Source organism: Heloderma suspectum, chromosome 1 (assembly GCF_057233095.1).
Source record: "Heloderma suspectum isolate Gila_16-S chromosome 1, 16-S_ref, whole genome shotgun sequence".
NCBI classification, from domain to species: Eukaryota; Metazoa; Chordata; class Lepidosauria; order Squamata; family Helodermatidae; genus Heloderma; species Heloderma suspectum.
The window spans coordinates 380,905,959-380,913,578 of NC_139458.1; positions in this window are offsets into that span (position 1 = coordinate 380,905,959).

A 7,620-nucleotide genomic window follows, 5' to 3' on the forward strand; every position below is an offset into this window, starting at 1 on the left:
CAACAAGAGTTTAGCCCATGCAGGGTGGGGCGGAAGGATATTGGGGCAGATTTGGTATATTGCTGACTGGGTAAACCAAGAGGTTGAAGGCCGACGGCCAGGCTTCCTCTGAGACAGGATTGCTTGCCAGAAATCATCTGTCAGCAGCAGCGCTGAGCTCGGAGGTAAATGGCCCCAGTTGAACTTAACCCCCAGGCACGAGTTTGTGAGCAAGAAGGAAGAGTAGGTTGGTTCAGTTTGTAGCTCTCACAATTTGATCCTTACTGGCCAGCTTTTGTTGTTGGTATTGCTCTATTGGACAGGAGATGTTGTACGATTAACAGGCAGGAATTGGAGTTGAAACTAGTTATTTTTTAGAAGGTCTGTCTCTATGGAAACAGCCTTGACCTAATTCTTCTCATGCACCTTGAAAGAAGCTCCACTTTTGGGACATGCACTACTTTGAGACAAGTAACTTCTTCTCACTCCATCCGAATAGCTTGTTTCCCACATGTGAACGGGTGCATCTGAGATTCACCAGATCAAGAGAGACTACAACGGTTTTAAGGACACACCCCACTCAGTGATAGATGTGCAAATCTTCATCAAGTGTTTAGGGTTTCAAGAATTAATGTATAGGTAGTGGTCCCTGAAACCTCTCAAGCCAGACAACACAAATATAGTATTAAAGAATATATATTTATTGCTCAACAGTCTAAGAGAATAACAAGCTTTAGCTAAGATGAGGCAGATTACAAACACCCCTAAATACACACAAGTTATAATCACTGAAAGTATAATGAAAACAGTAGCAAGCATATTGTTGAAATGGTAAAACTTAGGTTCCTCCAAATCTAACAGTCAATATCAAAGTTTCATATTTACCTAAATGGAAGGCATGGAAGGCAAAGCCAACTTAAGCACATATGGCGGGTTTCTCATTCTCCGAGGGTTTCTCTGGTCAATCAGATCAAACTCTTGCTTTTATAACCGTCATGATGTTAATGACCTCATCTTTAGTTTCGGACCTGGTCTTACCACTATATTCATTTTTCCCAATGTAGCTTGGTTTGCCATTAACACCAGTAACACTTTAGTGAAGGTACCTCTGCTAAGTTAAACAGCTTTCTGGTTCCAGTACTTAACTAACCCACCTGTGGCAACCTTGCTCCATTTCCAAGAATGTTTCCCTTATTTCCAAGAATACATTCCATTACTCACAGTTATCTCACAATACACACAGAACTAATCACATCTCTTACTGATCACTTACAGTTAGCATATACAGATTATTAAGAATAGCACACCTTTGAAGTACAATGAATTCTTATCAACTATATACATTACATTCATACTGTGTGACAACTTCTCTTCCTCAGGGAAAACCGACAGGTTGGCAAAAACCTGGAAAGGAATTTGTTTGTAGAAAAGAGTGGCTGGGGTCAGAGGCCAGAAGCCCAGGAGAGAGGAACTAGGAGCTCACACAACACTGAATGCAGGGAGCAGCAAGGCAGACCTGAGCCTGTGTGTGCATGTGTGTGTGTGTGTGTGTAAAGAATACAATTCGGTATTACTGCATGGATGATTAATGTGGTCAATCGATTTAGCATGATAAACTGTGGGGAAACTTTGCCCCACATTAGAATGTATAGCAAGATAAAATCACACCACACTTTCATTAGTACCTGCAACCAAGCACAACCATGGTAGAAAATCTTACCACAGGTGTGGGCAACAGGCAGTCCATGGGTGACATGCATGCCCTCCTTCCCTCCCCCCAGTCCCAGAGTAGCCTTGAGGCCCTCTACTGCTGCTGAAATTTGTGGCAGTGGTGGCACACACACACAAAGAAGACTGGCAGCAAACTGCTACGGAATTCTACAATGACCAAATTTGACTTGTTTTCAAGCTAAATTTGCCCACTGTAGCATTCCGTAGCAGTTCGCTGCTGGAAATTGTCCGTACATTGCAGGGAGGGGGTGACACTGCCGGAAGGAGTGTGGCCTGGGGGGGGGGACTAAGGGGGCAAAAATGGTCCCTAGACCTCCCAAAGTTGTCCACCCCTGTCTTACTACTTGGTAACTTGATTGTCTGCCCTGGAATCATGCTGAGATATAATCAAAGCAATGGGACAGGATGGCCAGATCAAAAGGGGACAGGGCTTCTGCACCTTTAAAGACGCAATCCTATGCATGTATAGACAGAAAAAAGTCCTAGAGCTCCCAGCATTCCCCAGCCAGCATGGGAGTTGTAGGACCTTTTTCTGTCTAAATATACATAGGATTGTGCCCTAATAGTCATGAAGAAGGAATGTCAACAGATATTTTTAAAGGATAGAAAAAACTGGACTGATAGGAATTCTTGCTTTTTGTTTGGTTTGTTTTTGTTGTGTTTGTGTTTATTGTCAAAGAATGCTGACGTTTGAAGAAGTACAGGCTAGGATTATGAGTTTTTCAGCCCACTGATGTTCCACCTGTTAGACGCTTTGGCTATGATCAGTGAAAGTTTAGAACATTTTCAAATCTCACTGATTTCAGTAGAACACATATGTACTTACATCAGCCCATTGAAATCACTGGGATTTAAAAGCATTTGTTGAATCATACCTTTTAAAATAATTGTGACTGGAAAAAGAAACCCATAATCTCGTTTTTCAGTTGAAAGTTGTACTGTTCCATCTGCTGTTAAGTATGCAATGACAGATTTGGTCAAATGGGCCAAATGGTATGACTAGATGGGAAGTGGATCTTTCTGTAAGCCAATATCTAACAATTTGCCTGGAGATGTTTCATGGTTTGGACCAGCTTTTTTGTGCACGTAAGTATAAGTGTGGAATAAATGTTTTTCAGAATTCTATACCCATGACATTAAATGCCATAAAATGCCTTCTTCCTTGCCATTTGATTTCCTGTGGGCCACCAGCCTCCTCCCTTGCCACTTCAATCGAACCATGTTTCTGGCCTTTAAGAGCCGGCTGCCTTGCTAGATCCCCTACCATTTGCTTCCCCTCCTAAGCAACTGCTTGCATAACTCCCAAGCCTCTCCCGGACCAGTCAGCAGCTTCTGAGTGCAGGGGGAGGGCAAGGGGGAAATCCACGCAGCCTGTGCCCACCTGTTTATGCCAGCTGCTGTTGCTCATTGCACTCAAGCCTGCTGATATGCCCCCTACCCATCAGATGTGAGTTCTTCCTTCTCCTCCCAATTCTACTGCTGCAGGAATTCCAGACTTGCTGGCACAAAAGGTCTTTTGTATGCGGTAAGGTTGGGTAGGGATGGGGTGAAGCACCCAGGATACTCCAGCTGCCGCGACTGTCCATGGGATGGCTTCAGGTTCCGGAGCCTTGTAAGAGGATTCTGGCTGCTCAGACCGGGCAAACAGCCAAGAGCGAAACCACAACAGGAACAGTCTGGGCGTAGTGGCAAGCTAAGCTACATTGATCCCTGTGCCTTGACTACCACTCGGGGGAAACTGAGCCTTGCAGTCTGAGTCCAATGTGTGTGCCTCTCTCTACTGAAGTTATACTTATCCAGATGCTGATCTCTCTGGAGTTTTCCCATCACAAACTCAGGCTATAGTAGCTTGAATAGAGTTGTATTATATGTCAGGCAGTGGGACAGGAGGACCCAGGTGCTTTGTGAAGGAAAGGAGAAGAAAGTGCAGTGATGTGGTAGAACTTAGGAGAGCCCACTTCAGAAGTGTTTTGAATGCATAGTCCAGATTTCCCCAACGTTGGGCACTCCAGAAGTATTGGACAACATCTCCTATCATCCACAACCAGCATGACTATGCTGGCTGGGTATGGTAGGAGTTGTTGTCTAACTTTGCTGGGGTGCCCTGGGTTGGAGAAATTGGCATAGCCAGACCTGCTTTAAATCATTACATGAGGACTTCAGTACCCCTCAATGTCAACTGTGGAAATGGGTTTCTGGCAAAATGCAGGAGGTACTCCAGGTCTGGAGAGATCTGCTTTTTGAACATTAAGAACTGGCCTCATTCTGCTTTGTACCACAATAATAGAAGCCCAGCTAAAATGTATACCACAGGTTAGGAAAGATAGAACCAAGTCCAAGAGGTTGCAGGCATGGTCAACGAGCAGCGTTAACAGAGCTATTAGAGAAAAGAGAGCTTCCTTCAGAAAATGGAAGTCTTGCTCAACTGAGGAAAACAAAAGGGAGCACAAGCTTGCACAAAGGCGATGCAAGCAGACAATAAGAGATGCAAAAAAGCATTTTGAAGAGCATATCCATAACAACATCAAGGCCAATCTTTAAATCGGAAAACCAGCTTGGGAGGCAGTTGGACCACTGGATGACAATGGAGTTAAAGGAGTACTGAAAGAGGACAAGGAGATTGCCGAGAAGCTGAATGCATTCCTTTCATTTGTCTTCACTGCAGAAGATATAGGACAGATACCTGTGCCTGAACTGACGTTTTCAGGAAGGGAGTCTGAGGAACTGAGGCAAATAATGGTGACGAAAGATGAAATTCTCAATCTTATTGATAAATTGAAAGCAAATAAATCAATGGGCCCAGGTGGTATTCATCCTAGAGTTCTCAAAGAACTCAAATATGAAATTACTGATCTTCTAACCAAAATATGCAACATGTCCCTAAGATCAGCCTCTATACCAGAGGCCTGGAAGATGGCCAATGTAACAACAAAACAAAACGGGATCCAGGAGGGATCTGGGATACAGGCTGGTTAGCTTAACGTCTGTTCCGGGTAAATTGGTTGAAGGCATTATTAAAGATAAAATTAGTAAGCATATAGAAGGACAAGCCCTGCTGAAAAAGAATCAACATGGCATCCGTAAAGGTAAGTCCTGTCTCACTAAACATTTAGAGTTCTTTGAGAGTATTAATAAACATGTAGACAGGGGTGATCTGGTAGACATTGCTTACTTGGACTTCCAAAAGCCTTTTGACAAAGTCCCTCACCAAAGACTCCTGAGCAAATTTAGCAGTCATGGAATAAGAGGACAGGTCCTCTTACGGACCAGTAACTGGTTAAAGAACAGAAAGCAGAGAGCAGAAACAAATGGTAAATACTCCCAATGGAGGGAAGTAAATAGTGGGGTCCCACAGGAATCTGTATTAGGACCAATGCTTTCTGACTTGTTCATAAATAATCTGGAATTAGGAGTGAGCAGTGAAGTGGCCAAGTTTGCAGATGACGCCAAATTATTTAGGGTTGTTAAAACAAAAAGGGATTGTGAAGAGCTCCAAAAGGACTTCTCCAAACTGGGAGAATGGGCATCTAAATGGCAAATGCAGTTAGTGTAAGCAAGTGTAAAGTGATGCACTTTGGGGCAAAAAATCCCAACTTCAAGTATAGCCTGATGGGATCTGAGCTAGCGGTGACCAACCAGGAAAGAGATTTTGGGGTTGTGGTGGACAGCTCAATGAAGATGTCAACCCAGTGTGCGGCCACTGTAAAAAAAGTCAAAGTCCATGTTAGGCATAATTAGAAAAGGAATTGAAAATAAAACTGCCAAGATCATACTGCCCCTATACAAATCTATTGTGCGACCACACTTGAAATACTGTGTACAGTTCTGGTCACCACACCTAAACAAAGATATTGTATAGCTGGAAAAACTGCAGCAAAGGGCAACTAAAATTATCAAGGGGCTGGAGCATCTCCCCTAAGAGAGAAGGTTACAATAGCTGGGATTGTTTAGCTTGGAAAAAAGGAGGGTAAGGGGAGACAGGATAGAGGTCTACAAAATTATGCATGGTGTGGAGAAAGTGGATAGGGAGAAATTTTTCTCCCTCTCTCAAAATACTAGAACCCGAGGTCATCCTATGAAGCTGATTGGTGGGAGATTCAGGACAGATAAAAGGAAGTACTTCTTCACACAGTGCATAGTTAAATTATGGAATTCACTGCCACAGGATGTAGTGATGGCCACCAATTTGGATGGCTTTAATAGGAGGCTAGAGAAATTCCTGGAGAAGAAGGCTATCAGTGGCTACTAGACCTGATGGCTAAATGCTACCTCCAGGGTCAGAGGCAGTATGCATGCCTATGTACACCAGTTGCTGGAGAACATGGGCAGGAGGATGCTATTTCACTCGTGTCCTGCTTGTGGGTTCCTGGTTGACAGCTGGTTGGCCACTGTGGGACAGAATGCTGGACTAGATGAACCCTTGGTCTGATCCAGTATGGCTGTTCTTATGTTCTTATGTTGGGTTCCTTCACAGCAACCTCAGAAGCTGAACAGATTTAAAATTAGGCTGAAACTATTGGCTGGACAGTCTGCCATCCATCTTTTGGGAATATTTCAAAATGTAAACGACAACTCTTTTAGCGTATATTGATTAATTGCTTCTAGAAAGCTCTTCCATTTGGGGCTGTGGCTGTAAAGGCTGTCTTTCCTGAAAACAAACATAAAAACAAAAACGCCTCTGTTTATAAAAGCTGTCTTTGCTCTCTTCTTCCTGTAACATTTGCATTAAAATAGCAAATATCTAACCCCCTCAGGTTAGAACTGGTCATTAACCATATGGGTTTCTCATTATTTGATGGAAGTTCAGGGAGCTGTACTGTGCAGTTTAGTCAGCTCTTTCCCCCTTCCTTTCTCTGTCACTGTGCAGCCATAAGCAAATTCAAATTCTGTGCCCCCAATCCCACCAGTGCCCCAAATTTGTGCCCCCAATCTCCCCAAAGTGTGAGTCAAAATGGCATTAATAAATTGCTTTATGCAAAGTAACACTGCATTGTGCAACAGTTCTACTCATTTTTCTAATTGTGTATATCAGAGGTCCCCAACTTTTTTGAACCCTTGGGCATATTTGGAAATTTGAGAAAGTGCTGGGGGCACCACCCCAAAATGGCTCCTACGGAGGACAGGGCTAGTTACGTAATGGCTGGTGTGAGGGCCTGGCTAGTCAAAAGACAAGTAATTCATTCAGGAAACTAATTACATCAGAGGAAGGGTCTGAATGCCAAAGCCAATCCACATATTTGACCCCACAGAAGCACAACAAAATGCCCATTTAAAGTTGCAATCCTATGCATGCTTACATGGAACCCAATGGAAATTACTTCTGAGTAGGCCTACATGCGATTGCTTTGGTCATCCTGTACAACAGGGGTCCCCAACCCCCAGTCCGTGGACCGGTCCCGGTCCGTGGCCTGTTAGCAACCGGGCTGCAGTAGGGGTGTGCGAAACCCCCTTACCTTGGGTCCGCAGTGGGGAGACGATCCGTTTCTCCCCCACCCCCAGAATCCTCACGGGCCCTGGCCGGCTCTGCTTTGCGGCAAGTCCGCAGAGCTGCCGGCCAGCTCTGGCCGCTAGCGGACTTCCGGCTGCCGGGACGCAAATGGCGTCCCAGAAAAAAAAAAATTGTGTCCCTGTTCTTCAAGTAATAGGCTACGTAAATCTTCACGGAGCCAATTACTGCAAAGAATAAGGACACCATTTGCATCCCAGCGGCCAGAAGTCTGCCAGCTAAACCATCTCCCCCCACCCCGCCTGGCCGGTCCGTGGAAAAATTGTCTTCCACAAGACCGGTCCCTGGTGCCAAAAAGGTTGGGGACCACTGCTGTACACACACAAGTGCATACTTTTCCAAGTCCCAAAGGCAAAGGAAATAAAACCTCTTCTCTACCTTCACTCCAGGCTCAGCCCCTCCCA